Source organism: Dama dama, chromosome 3 (genome assembly GCF_033118175.1).
Source record: "Dama dama isolate Ldn47 chromosome 3, ASM3311817v1, whole genome shotgun sequence".
NCBI classification, from domain to species: Eukaryota; Metazoa; Chordata; class Mammalia; order Artiodactyla; family Cervidae; genus Dama; species Dama dama.
The window spans coordinates 70429929-70445346 of record NC_083683.1 but is presented as its reverse complement, the minus strand read 5'-3'; the positions used below and the strand labels follow the sequence as shown (position 1 = coordinate 70445346).

Below are 15418 nucleotides of genomic sequence, written 5' to 3'. Positions count from 1 at the left end.
AATTAAATTGGGTAGGAAGCTCAGAACTGATATTTTGTAATAAAGATAACATGAAAGATCCTTTCATTCATACTAAAAAGATGGTGTTTTAAAAAGAAAACACATTTTCAAAAATCTATAGTAAAGCATCACTTTCTATAAGATCATGACAGGAGAGTTGCACCATATAATTTTACCTCTATTCCTCACTTATCTTTATCCTAACAAAGACTATACTATGAGATCCTGGGTAAGAAGGATTCAGTATTCTGTACAGTATAGTTTTTAGAGATTTTGAATTCCACACCTGCCACTTAAAAAATGTTTGATGTTGGATAAGTTACTTATTTTCTTGGTGCCTCAAGTTTCCCTTTGGAGAAGGCAATGGCAGCCCACTCCAGTACTCTTGCCTGGAAAATTCCATGGAAGGAGAAGCCTGGTAGGTTGCAGTCCATGGGGTCGCTAGAGTCAGACATGACTTCACTTTCACTTTCCCTTTCCCTTTCATGCACTGGAGAAGGCAATGGCAGCCCACTCCAGCGTTCTTGCCTGGAGAACCCCGGGGACGGGAGCCTGGGGGGCCGCCGTCTGTGGGGTCGCACAGAGTAGAGTCGGACACGACTGAAGCGACTCAGCAGCAGTAGCAGCAGTTTCCCTTAGGGCTTTGCTGAGTGGCTCAGTGGTAAAGAATCCGCCTGCCAAAGCAGAAGATGTGTATTTGATCCTTGGTCAGGAAGATCTCCAGGAGAAGGAAATGGCAACCCATTCCAGTATTCTTGCCTGGGAAACCCCATGGACAAAGGAGACTGGTGGGCTACAGTCCACTGGGGCGCAAAAGCGTTGGAAAAGACTTATCGACTAAACAACAAAAGCCAAAACAAGATCAGGGACACTGTTTTTTAAACTTGGAAGAATTAATATAGAAATATTCTTAACTGCTTTGTGGTTTCTCTGAAATTAAGGGCCTTGCCGGTGTAGAATGGACAGAGTAGGTCCAGAGTGGCATCAGGTTTAAGGCCCTGGCCGTGCCTTCTCCTTTTAGAGGTCAATATTCTGGGACGCAGGCTAACTTTCCTATGCCAGAAGAATGAAGTTCCCTTCCTGTACCTACTAGGAAAATTAATGGTACAGGAGACACATAAGTAAATTCTAATGTGCTAAGTGCTAGCTAGAGCTGCTCATAAGGTTAAATGGGAATAGAGCAAACGGTCATCTAAATCACACTGGAGGGAAGGCTTCCAGAAGGAGGTGATGCTTAAGCCTAATCGTCATGGAAAAACAGCCAAACAGAGGAAATGGAGAAACAGATCTAGACCGTATTTAACAACTGGATGATGTGAAGCCAGATACTTAACCTCTGTAAACTCCAGTTTCTTCATCTATAAAATGAAATGGTAAGAGTACTTCATTTGGAAGACTGTGTGAAGATTAAATGAGATAATACATGTAAAGAATAATGCCATGCCAACAAACACATGACAAGATGCTCAACATCACTCATTATCAGAGAAATGCAAATCAAAACCACAATGAGGTACCATTACACGCCAGTCAGGATGGCTGCTATCCAAAAGTCTACAAGCAATAAATGCTGGAGAGGGTGTGGAGAAAAGGGAACCCTCTTACACTGTTGGTGGGAATGCAAACTAGTACAGCTGCTATGGAAAACAGTGTGGAGATTTCTTAAAAAACTGGAAATAGAACTGCCATATGACTCAGCAATCCCACTTCTGGGCATACACACTGAGGAAACCAGATCTGAAAGAGACACGTGCACCCCAATGTTCATCGCAGCACTGTTTATAATAGCCAGGACACGGAAGCAACCTAGATGTCCATCAGCAGATGAATGGATAAGGAAGCTGTGGTACATATACACCATGGAATATTACTCAGCCATTAAAAAGAATTCATTTGAATCAGTTCTAATGAGATGGATGAAACTGGAGCCCATTATACAGAGTGAAGTAAGCCAGAAAGATAAAGACCATTACAGCATACTAACACATATATATGGAATTTAGAAAGATGGTAACGATAACCCTATATGCAAAACAGAAAAAGAGACACAGATGTACAGAACAGACCTTTGGACTCTGTGGGAGAAGGCAAGGGTGGGATGTTTCGAGAGAACAGCATCGAAACATGTATATTATCTATAGTGAAACAGATCACCAGCCCAGGTGGGATGCATGAGACAAGTGCTCGGGCCTGGTGCACTGGGAAGACCCAGAGGAGTCGGGTGGAGAGGGAGGTGGGAGGGGGGATGGGGATGGGGAATACATGTAAATCCATGGCTAATTCAAGTCAATGTATGACAAAAACAATATTGTAAAGTAATTAGCGTCCAACTAATAAAAATAAATGAAAAAAAATAAAAGATTAAAAATAAAACTATATATGGTCTATTGGCAAAAAAAAAAAAAAAAAAGAATAATGCCATGAACATAATGTGAACCCAACAAACAATAATATCATTAACAGAGATGTATGGGTCGCCATGATGCTTTCTCAGAACTGCAAGTATTGCATAAAAAAAGCTATACCATAAGACACTCACAGAAAAGTGGCTACAAAAGAAGTTAGAGGTTAGTGGAAACAGGCTCATGAACCATCTTGTGTAGTGGGACTTCCTGGTGGTCCTGTGGCTAAGACGCCACACTCCCAATGCAGAGGCCCTAGGTCTAACCCCTGGGCAGGGAACTAGATCCTACATGGACCCAGCACAACCAAATATATATATATATGTACATAAATCTGGTATACTAACTAAAGCAATGGGAAGCTTATAAAGGACATCCAGAAAGGAGATACATGATTATATTTCTATTTTTTAAAGATTACTTTTGCTATAAAAGTAATGGGTTAAAAAAGCAGATAAACTAGAGGCAGAGACACTAACTAGGGAAAAGATGAGATAAGCATTCTGGCTGGAGAATGAAGGGACTCTGATCCAAGAAGCATTAAGGAGGTAGAATCATTAAGACATGGTGACAAAGGAGATATGTGTGATGATAGGGAGAGGTCAAAGAGGACATCCAGGCACCCAGAGACAAAAGCAGCTCTCAAAGCGTGGCCTGGGAATTTCTAAGACTTTTTCAAAGAATATGCAAGATCAAAACCATTTTTATAAGCATGTTAAACCTAATTCACTCTTTCATGTATCTCAAAGACACACAAGAGCATTTTCCGAAAGCTACATGACATGTAATATCACAACTAATTGAATGAAAAGCAGATATGAGATTCATCTGTATTCTATTAACCCCAACACTAAATTATTTGGAAAAATTAAAAACAATGACACATTTCTTATAAATTTTGTTGGTGTTGTAGGAAAAAAATATTTAATTCACTTTTATGCTAACATGTAATGGATTTATTATCATACTCAAATGAACTAATGTGTTTTAAATTTCTCAGTTTTAATTTCTAATACGTTAATATTGATAGACATAACCTACATACACAAAAGCTCTTCTGGAGGCTTTGGTAATTTCTAAGAGTGTAAAGAGATTATGATACCGAAAAGGTTGAGAACAACTGGGGTGGACAGACACTTCTCAGCATTCTGAGATGTGCATACTGAAGGAGAACAGTCTGTAAAGAAAGAAAGAAAGAACAGAGCTCTACTTAAAACAGGGCATATGTGATGTGCTGACATAAAGGGCCCAACAGGCAGTCACACTGATGGAGCTGGATAACCAGACCCCCAGATGTGACAGGAGCTGAAAGCCTGGATTCTGAAGGGAGAGGGCACGGTGAGAACACTGGCAGATTCACAGCGGAAAAGGCTAGGAAGGTGAGCAGAGGTTTCAGGATACACCAATATTTAAGGAGTAAAGAAGCAGAAGAGAACTCCACACAGAAGAAAAGAAAAGGTTACAAAAATTAGAAATAAAAATGAAAACTAAAGCAGTGAAGTCGCTCAGCCGTGTCTCACTCTTCACGACCCCGTGAACTATACAGTCCACGGAGTTCTCTTATCACCAGCTATAAACTGAAGAGAAAACAGCTGCTCAGCATGCTGAAGAAGAGCAGAACGCCCATTCAGCATTAGTGCCGGCAAGAAAAACAGAGAAGGCAAGCGAAGTCCAGTAACCTCATCTTAGGCAGGAGTTTCAGCTTCTTATACAGCACTCTTTCCTCATCTGAGTTATTTACAAACAAGAGAATGATTTCTGGCTCATCTTTTTTGCCTTCTCTGTCCACCCTCTGGAGGAAATGCAGACCAAAAAATGACCAAAAGGATAGAGACAGAAAGAAAAGGAAAGAGCCTGGACAAAACATACGAAGGAACTGACCAAAGCAGTGACTCCATGAAGAGGCAACAAGTGCTCACGCACTGAGGGGCCAGCCTGGGCCGGCCACCCACCACACACCCTGCGGAAAACCACCGCTGATAACACACCCAGCGACGCCCTGTGCGGCAGCAGGAGAAGAGGCTGGGGCAGGAGTCAAACGCTCCTGACGGGACTGGCAGACGCAGAGCCAGCTCTGTTCCAAAGGTGGCTCCAGCAGATTCCCAGAGTTCAGTTACCTAATTGCTCAAACGTGTCCTCGTTCCACAAAATAACTCCAAAGAAGTATCTCCTTCAAGTGTTTGATAGCTACGTGATTCTGTGGCAATGCTTATCTCTTTGAATTTTACATAGGCAACTGCAGTTTTGAAATGCAGAGCAAACTCTTTAAGAAACACTTGTATACATATTAAAACATCAAAAGCTCTGAGGAAAACTCCAAAACTAATAATAAAGGTCAAAGGAGAATTACTCAGCTAGATGCACCTAAGCTTAAAAAGCAGCTTTTTTAACTGGTTAACTCTACCCTTTAGATAAAAGAAAATGTGATTTTAAAAATATGGTCTTTCTTTCAAGAAAAGGACTGTAAGGATAAGAATAAAGATATTTGAAAATACCCAGAATCTAGCATTACATCCAAACAGAACCCTGAACAAGAAAGGATATATTATCACACGCAAGCTGTCACAAAAATCTTTTCACATCATCATTGTGTTCTATGGTAGCTGACCTATTTCTAGCTCTAAACCTGTATCCGATTGATTTGCAAACTTCTGAAAGTACCTGGGCTTCAAGAGACACTGAACAACATCAGAAGTATCTTTTGTCTGAGTTATATTTAGCTTCCATTCCCACCTCATGCCCACCCTTTTTAAAAAACAACCTGAGAAAGGAAGGAATTTTTGGACAGTAGTTAGTAACAATGGATGTTCCTAGTGTTATCGAAAATTCTGAGGGTGGGATGGGGATTTCACTTCTGACTAACTTGGAATAACAGGAATGATATTTATATTCCTGGCAGAAATAATAAAAAATCAGACAAATGTGCAAAACACTGGTGTTTAAGACACTGAACATCAGGCAATGAAGGACAATGATCCCTGAGAGACGAGGACAAAATAAGGTAAGCTCTGTACTACATCGCGTGCTCAGTCTATGCCTGACTGCAACCCTGCGGACCGTGGCCCGCCAGGCTCTCTGTCCACGGGACTTTTCAGGGAAGAATACCGGAGTGGCTTGCCATTTCCCACTGAAGTGAGATCTTCCCAAACCAGGGATCAATTCTGTGCCTTTTGCGACTCCTGTGTTGGCAGGCAGATTCTTTATCACTGAGCGACCTGGGAAGCCCCAACCAAGCTCTATATTGCTTAAGTTTAATGCCTAGAGAGTTTCCAAGAAATATCAAAAGGAAGAAAGAGTCTAAGGGAAACCTAGGCACGTTCCTACAGGCTCCCTAAGTGGAGAACACGGGAATGAGAGCCTGAGAGAGCAAAGGAGTCTAGAGTTAGAGTCAGCCACAGACTGGAGAAAAAAATCTGCAAACCATGTAACCAACAAGAGACTTGTGTACAGAAGATATGAAGAATTCTCAAACTCAACAGTGAAGAAAAGAACAAACAAACAAAAAATGGGCAGTACACATGAACAGACATATTGAAAATCAACCATTAGGGAAATACAAATTAAAACCATAATGAGATATCACTACACACCTATCATAATGGCTAAAATAAAAAATACTGTCAATACCAAATGTTGGCAAGGATGAAGAAAAACTGGATCACTGGTAGGAATATAATATGGCACAGACACTCTGGAAGAAAGTAGAGCAGTTTCTTATGAAATGAAATACGCAGTTACCATGCTATCAAGCAACTGTAATTTGGACCTTTATTTCAGAAAAATAAAAACTTATACAAAAACATGTATATGAATGTATAGCCTTATTCACAATAAACTGAAACTGGAGCCAACACAAAAATCCTTCAACACATGAATGTTTAAACAGACTTGGGATAGCCATACCATGGAACACTACGTAGCAACAGGAACTACTGACTGGACAGGAACACACGACAACTTATATGGGTCTCAAGGGAATTACGCTGAGTAAGGGGGAGAAAAGGCCAATCTTAAAGGGTTACATGGCGTATGATTCCTTTTAAATAACATTTTGAGGACTTCCCTAGTGATGCAGTGGATAAGAATCTGCCTGCAAACGCAGGGGACACAGGTTTGATCCCTGCTTGGGGAAGATGCCACGTGCCTCAAGGGTAACTAAGCCCAGACACCACAACTACTGAGCCTGCAGTCTAGAGGCTGACAGCCTCAACAGCAAAGCCCACGGCCTGGAGCCTGCAACAAGAGAAGCACTGCAGGGAGAAGCCCACCACCGCAATGAAGAGGAGCCCCTGCTCACCACAACCAGAGAAAGCCCATGAGCAGCAACGAAGACCCAGCAAAGCCGAAAATAAATAAATAAAAAGTGGCAAATGCAAAAAAAAAAAAATTTTTGAAATGACAATATTATAGAGTATGGAGAACAGCTTATTGGTTGTCAGGGTTACAGGTTTATGAGTGGGGTGGAGGGAGGGAGGAGTGGTTTTAAAAGGGCAACAGGGACTTCCCAGGTGGTCCAGTGGTTAAAACTACATTCCCAATGCAGAGGGCATGGGGAACTGGCTGGGGAATTAAGATCCCACATGCTGCACAGTACAGCCAAAAAAAAAAAAGAGTAGGGGCAACAGGAAAAATTCCTGTGGGAATAAAACTGTTCTGTACTTCGATGGTGGTTGCAGATATACAAATTCACATGTGATGAAATTCCCTAAGAACTACATGCACACAAACATACACATGAGAATAGATCTAAAATGCTGATCAGGTATGAATAAACTCTGCAGACTATACCAATATCAATTTGCTAGTTTGATATGGTCCTATAATTATACAAACTGATACCACTGGGAGAAAATGCATGAAAAAACACATGGAACATGTGCAACTTCTTGTAAATTACACTTATTTCCTAATGAAAAGATAAATGACTAAGAAACAATGTAGACTATAGAATTAGTAAAGAAAGACATTTAGAAATTATTGTAACTATATATGCAAATATATTCTCCAAGCCAGGCTTCAACAGTACCTGAATCATCAACCTCCACAGGTTCAAGCTGGATTTAGAAAAGGCAGAGGAACCAGAGATCAAATTCCCAACATCTGCTGGATCACTGAAAAAGCAAGAGAATTCCAGAAAAACATCTACTTCTGCTTTATTGACTACACAAAAGCCTTTGATTGTGTGGATCACAACAAATTATGGAAAATTCTTGAAGAGATGGGAATACCAGACCACCTGACCTGCCTCCTGAGAAATCTGTATGCAGGTCACGAAGCAACAGTTAGAACTGGACATGAAACAATAGACTGGTTTGAAATCAGGAAAGGAATACGTCAAGGCTGTGTATTGTCACTCTGCTTATTTAACTTATAGGCAGAGTGCATCATGAGAAATACTGGACTGGATGAAGCACAAGCTGGAATTAAGATTGCTGGGAGAAATATCAATAACCTCAGATATGCAGATGGCACCACCTTTATGGCAGAAAATGAAGAACTAAAAGCCTCTTGATGAAAGTTAAAGAGGAGAATGAAAAAGTTGGCTTAAAACTCAACATTCAGAAAACTAAGATCATAGCATCCAGTCCCATCACTTCATGGCAAATCGATGGCAAAAAAGTGGAAACAGTGACAGAGTTTATTTTGGGGGGCTCCAAAATCACTGCAGATGGTGACTGCAGCCATGAAATTAAAAGATGCCTGCTCCTTGGAAGAAAAGCTATGACCAACCTGGACAGCATATTAAAAAGTAGAGACATTACTTTACCAACAAAGGTCTGTCTAGTCAAAGCTATGGTTTTTCCAGTAGTGGTGCATGGATGTGAGAGCTGGACTATAAAGAGAGCTGAGCGCCAAAGAATTGATGCTTTTGAACTGTGGTGTTGGAGAAGACTCTTGAGAGTCCCTTGGGACTGCAAGGAGATCCAACCAGTCAACCCTAAAGGAAATCAGTCCTGAATACTCATTGGAAGAACTGATGCTGAAGCTGAAACTCCAATACTTTGGCCACCTGATGGGAAGAACTGCCTCACTGGAAAAGATCCTGATGCTGGGAAAGATTGAAGGCAGGAGGAGAAGGGGACAACAAAGAATGAGATGGCTGGATGGTATCACCAACGTGATGGACGTGAGTTTGAGTAGGCTCCAGGAGCTGTTGATGGATAGGGAAGCCTGGTGAGCTGCAGTCCATGGGGTTGCAAAGATTTGGACACAACTGAGCGACTGAACTGATATATGCAAAAATCTAAAGAAAAAAACAAAGCACATTAGAAGTAAAAAAAAAAAAAAAATCTCTGACATATTAGAGATAAAACTACACTATGTAAGACTAACAGCTGATTAAAAATTTTAACAGAAGAAATTAGGAGAAAAAACTTGAGAACAAAGGAATAGAAACTAACCAAAAACAGAAGAAAAAATTAAAATGAACAAACCAGTGAACTGTGGAATAATTTCAAATTAACTAATATATGTGTCAGTGGTATTTCCAAAGAAAATGAAAAAATATGTAAAGAAATAACTTACAAGTTTCTAAATTGGATTAAACTATAAATACACAAATCCAAGAAGCTCAAAGAACAAAACAGACACATTATTAACAAACTACCTAAAACAAGTAATACAGTGTAAATCTTAAAAGTAGTCAAAGAAAAAGAACTTTTTATCTATAGAGGAACAAAGATGAAGATACCAACAGAACTCTCACTGGAAACTATTCAAGTCAGAAGACAATGGAGTGGTATCTTAAAAGACTGAAATTTAAAAAGCAAAACATAAAACCCCTGCCAACCAAGAATACTAAATACACAGAAAATACTGTTCAAAAATGAAGGCAAAATAAGAACTTTTTCGGACGTGCAAACACTGAAAGAGTTCATCACCAGCACCCTGTGCTAGTCCTTCAGGATGAGTGAGTACACCAGATGAAAATCTGGGTCTACACAAAGGAGTGAAGAGCACCAGAAGTGGTAACAATGCGGGTAAATATAAACAATCATTCCTTCATTACTTAAATACCTTTTTAAAATAACCAATTATTCAAAGGAAGAATAATTAAAATATATTATACAATTTATATATGCAAGTAAATGTATGACCAGGAGGGAAGAAACAGAGGTTCAGTATTGTAAAGTTCTTAACAATTTAACAACATTACCTTGAAGCAGAAAATATGGCCCGCAAGAAAAATGACAGTCAAGAGAAACTTACTTAGTAAGCCCAAACACTGGACTTAGATATATTTTTTTAATTTTCAAAAAAATTGTTTAAATTATATTTTGGTATTAGACTTTAAATCAGCCATTTTAAATAAGATCGAAAAGGAAAGAGGAAGGGGAAAAATTTTTTAAATCAAGAAAACTATGACTAAAAACTAAAGGAAAACTATGAGAACAACGTCTCACCAAAAACAGAATACTGAATGGAAGACAGAAATTACAAAAAGGAACTGCAAATGAAAATTTTGGAGTTGGAAATTACAATAATGGAAATGAAAAACATTAGTAGAGAGTTAAACACAAGATCTGAGCATGAAGAAATAATCAACAAACTTTAAGTCGGGTCAATTAGGCTAGATTTGAGGAACAGAAACAAAAAAAAATAAAGAAAAAGTAAAGTCTCAGCACAAAACATAACAATTCATTTTAAGAGTCCCATGATAGGAAAGAAAGGGAAAGAAATGATATTTAATGACATAGTATCCTACCTTTTCTCAAATGTGATTAAAAACACTAAATCTGCACATCTAAGAAGTTCATCAGAAACCATGGAGTTCAGAAGGCAATGGGTTAAAAAAAAAAAAAAAAAAAAAGAAGGCAATGGGTTTATTCATTCAGTTCAGAAGGCAATGAAGATTTATTCAAAGTGCTAAAAGAAAAAGACTATCAAGCAAGAATTCTATATCCAGCAAAACCACCCTTCAAAATCAGAGAAATTAAGACATTCCTAGAAAAAAATGAAAGAACTCATCACCAGCAAATCTAGTCTATAAGAATACCAGAGTCATCCAGCCTGAAATAAAAGGACACCAGGCAGTGACTCAAATCCAGACAAAAAACTTAAAAGTGTTGGTAAAAGTAACTATGTAGGTAAATATAAAACACAGTGTAAATGCTTCGTATGTAACTCTTTGTCTATCTGATTTCAAAGAAAACCAAGTAAAGCTATAATTATAAGACTGTGTTGATGAGCATGCAATATAAAAGGATACAATTTGCACGTAATACCACAAAAGAGAGGGGAGGGAACAGAGCTAAACAGGCACAAAGTTTTGCACACAACTGTAATTGAGTTGGTATAAATTAAGATGTCACTGTTATAAATTAAGATGTCAACTGTAGTCCTCAGAGCAATCCTAAGGAAATAGCTCAATTTCATTAAAAAAAAAAAAAATCTGCAAAACCTCATATATAACAACCTACTTACAGATGGAATGCATTTATCCTAAGCTCAGTAACAAGACAAAGACATCCACTTTTGCACTGGAGGTTCCAGCTAGGACAATGAGACATTAAGAAGAAAGAAATGGCACCCAGATTGGAAAGGAGTAAAAACTATCTCTATTTGCAGATAACATGATCTTGTATCTGGACAATCCTAAGGAATCCACTAAAAACTAGTAAACAAGTTTAGCGAGGTTTCAAGATACAAGGTCAATATACAAAAATTGATTGCATTTGATACACAAGCAATGAACAACCCAAAAGTGAAGTTAAGGGAAAAAATTATTTACAGTAGTAAGAAAAATAAGACAAGCCAGGATAAGCCCAGCAGCCCCTTCCTTCCCCAAGCCAGGGTCCTTATTGCTCTGTGATGTCCAGGGTGGCCTGACGGCTGCGCCAGGCAGAATCAGGACCTTTCGTTTCCAGGCTGGGAGACAGCCAAGGATGCTTGAGCTGAATCACATGTTGACAATTCTTCAGGCATTTCAACCACAATATTGGAATTGGACACACTGGCCAGATAAAGTTGAAATTTAAAAAAAAAAATAAAGGTGGCTCAGCAGTAAAGGATCCACCTGCCAGTGCAGGAGACACAAGTTTGACCCCTGTTCCAGGAAGACCCCACATGCCATGGAGCAACTAAGGCCATGCATCACGACTATTGAGGCTGTGCTCTAGAGCCCGGGAACTGAAACTACTGAAGCCCACTTGCCCTAGAGAGCCCACACTCCGCAACAAGAGAAGCCACGGCAATGAGAAACCCAAGTACAGCAGCTAGAGAAAAGCCCGTGCAGCAACAAAGGCCCAGCAGAGCCAAAAATAAATAAATTTTAAAAACAATACTTAGATATAAACTTAATCAACTCTGAATATTCACTGGAAGGACTGATGCTAAAGCTGAAGCTCCAATACTTTGGCCACTTGATGCAAAGAGCCAGCTCATTGGAAAAGACCCTAATGATGGAGAAGATAGAAGGGGACAGCAGAAGACAAAAAAGGGGACAGCAGAAGATGAAATGGTCAGATAGCATCACTGACTCACTGGACATGAATCTGGGCAAATTCTGGAGCTAGTGAAGGACAGGGGATCCTGGTGTGCTGCAGTCCATGGGGCTGAAAAGAGTCGGACATGACAGAACCGACTTAGCCTGATGATATGTATGTTTTGGAGAAGGAAATGGCAACCCACTCCAGTGTTCTTGCCTGCAGAATCCTGTGGACAGAGGAGCCTGGTGGGCTGCTGTCCGTGGGGTCGCACAGAGTCGGACACCACTGAAGCAACTTAGCATGCATGTATGTTTTACATACCAGGGAATGTATGTTACTGTCAAGATGGAAACACTCCCAAAACTGATCTACAGATTCAGAGCATCCCTATCAAAATCCTAGCTGGCTTTTTTATTTATAAACTGACAAACTGATCCTAAAATTCATATGGAAATGCAAGGAACCTAGAACAACATAATCTTAAAAAAAAGAACAAAACTGGAGGACTCACATTTCCCAAGTTCAACTAACTACACAAAGCATAGTAATCAAAACAGTACTGTAGTGGAATAGCACTGAAAGTCCAGAAATAAATCCTTACACGCACAGTCAGCTGGTTTCTGACAAGGGTACCAGACAATCAATCCAACAGGCCAAAGGACGGCACGGCAACCCACTCCAGTGTTCTTGCCTGGAGAATCCCCACAGAGAGAGGAGCCTGGTGCGCTACAGTCCATGGGGTCGCAAAGAGTTGAACACAGCTGAGCGAGTCTTTGCAATAAGCAGTCATGAGACAAGTGCATATCTACACATGAAAGTTAGAACCACACTTCACACCACACACAGAAGTTAACTCAGAGTGGATCGCAGACCTAAATGTAACAGCTAAAAATAGACCAAGATCCACTTAATCAAAAAAGCAGATTAAGTGGATTTAATCAAATTTAAAACTTGTCTGTGAACAATACCATCAAGGGCCTTCCCTGGTGGTGGTGGTGAAGAATGCAGGAGAAGTGGATTCGAGCCCTGATTGGGGAACTGAGATCCCACATGACACAGAGCAACTAAGCCCACAGGCCACAACTACTGAGCCCACACACCCCAGAGCCCACATGTCACAACTACTGAGCCCACACACCCCAGAGCCCACATGTTACAACTAGAGAGTCTGTGTGCTGCAATGAAAGCTCCCAGATGACGCAATGAACGTCCCATGTGCTGCAACTAAGACCCAACGCAGCCAAATAAATAAATATTTTAAACAAGACAATACCATCAAGAAAATGAAACAAAACCCATGGAAAAACTATTTGCAAATCATGCATCCAATAAGGAATCTGTACCCAGAACTCTTACAACTCAATAACAAAAAGACAAGTTATCCAATTTTTTAAAAGACAAAGAATTAAATACACATTTTTCCAAAACAGATATACAAATGGCCAACTTGTAAGTGAAAAGATGCTCAACATCACTAGTAATCAGGACAATGCAAATCAAAACCATAATGAGATTCAATTTCACGCCCACTAAGATGGCCAGACTCAAAAAGACAGACAAGAAAAAGTTTGATAAGGATAGACAAATTGGCACTCATGAACTGCTGGTGGGCATGTAAAATAGCGCAAGCACTCTGAACGCACCTGACAGTCCATTAACAAGTCAGACACAGGACGACTCGGGTGCACGTGTGCTCAGCTGTCTCTGACTCTTTGCAGCCCCACGGACTGTAGCTCGCCAGGCTCCTCAGTCCATGGGATTTTCCAGGCAAGAATACTGGAGTGAGTTGCCATTATGATCTAGCAAACAGACTTTGAGGTATATAGCCAAGATAAATGAAAAGGTATCTCCACACAAAAGCTTGCATATAATTGTTCATAGCCTGGTAGGCTACAGTCCATGGGGTCGCTAAGAGTCAGACACGACTGAGCGACTTCACTTTCACTTTTCACTTTCATGCATTGGAGAAGGAAATGGCAACCCACTCCAGTGTTCTTGTCTGGAGAATCCCAGGGATGGGGAAGCCTGGTGGGCTGCCGTCTATGGGGTCGCACAGAGTCAGACACGACTGAAATGACTTAGCAGCAGCAGCAGCAGCATTATTCATATTTCTACACGAAAAGTGGGATACAAAAGTCCCCTGACTGATGAATGGATAAACAAAATACGATATATTCACCACACAACAGAATATTACTCAGTCATAAAAAAGAACAAAGTATTGGGAGTTCCCTTGTGGCCGAGTGGTTAGAATTTCAGGTTTTCACTGCTGTGGCTCAGGTTCAACCCCTGGTCAGGGAACTGAAATTCCAAAAGCCACGTGGCACAGGCAAAACAGGAAACGAAGTACTGATACATGTGCTACAGACTGGATGACCCCAGCCCAGGGATCAAGCCCAGTCTCCCACACTGCAGGTGGGTTCTTCACGAACTGAGCTCTCAGGGAAGCCTGAACCATGAAAACATTATGCTAAATGAAAGAAGCCAGTCACAAAAGTTCACATACTGTCTGATTCCTTTTATATTACAATGTCCAGACTAGGCAAATCCATAACAACAGAAAGCAGATTAGAAGTTACCAAAGGATGGGGAGAAGAGAGAATGGGAAAAGATGAGTTAATGAGCATGGGGTGGTTCATGGAATAATCAAAGTTCTGAATCTAGAAAGTGCTAGTGATTGCAGAACACTGTAAATATACTAAATACCAATTAATTGTACTCTTTAAAATTGTTAAATTGTAACAATTTAAAATTGTTTAAATCATAAATTGTAAAATTTAAAATTGTATGCCATGTGAATTCACCTAAAAAAAAAAAAGAAATAAATTAACTTGGAGGAAAAATAAAATCTAAGTCCGTACAAAGATTTGTATACAAATATTCACAGCATAGCGTTATTTGTAACTGCTGAAAACTGGAATAAATCCAAATGTCTGTCAGTAAGTAAATGAATGAACAAACTGTGCTACAGCTATACAAAAGATCACTACTCAGCAATAAAAAATAATGAACTACTGATACATACAACAACATATATGAATCTCAAAATAATTAACTTTAAAAAAAAGCCAAACCAAAAATAATTAAATATGAAAGTGTACACTTATGATTCCATTTATATAAAATTCTAGGCACTGAAAACTATTCTATAGCGACAGAAAATTGATCAGTGGTTGTCCAAAGACCACAGAGGTTGGGAAAGAATTACAAATGGGGATAAGAAAACTGGAGGGGTGATAAATATATTCATTATGCCTTGATTGTGGTGACAGTTTCATGATAAGTACATGTCAAAACTTAACAAATTGTGTATTTTCATATGTAGTTTACTGCATGCCAATTTTTAAACACCTCAATTAAGCTCTTTTTTGAAAACTATGAGAGGACAATGTACCACTGCTGGCCACTCAGTAATTGATAAGGCATTAATAAAGCAGTTTTACTTCCCCTTGCTGAGTGTACAGGCAACTCTTGACAAAATTAAACAGAGAGAGCCACTCAAAGTAGCATATACGTTTGAATTTTTGTAAACGTAAAAACACTTCCATTAACCTATATTATAATTTCAGACATGTTCCATCTTCAATT

The 15418-nt window shown here is 39.6% G+C and overlaps 1 protein-coding gene across 19 annotated transcripts in view; it reads right to left on the bottom strand.

Moving 5' to 3' along the window:
- The window catches only part of R3HDM2 (R3H domain containing 2), a 161072-nt gene that overhangs the window by 92882 nt on the left and 52772 nt on the right, over nucleotides 1-15418 (bottom strand). The window lies entirely within an intron of this gene.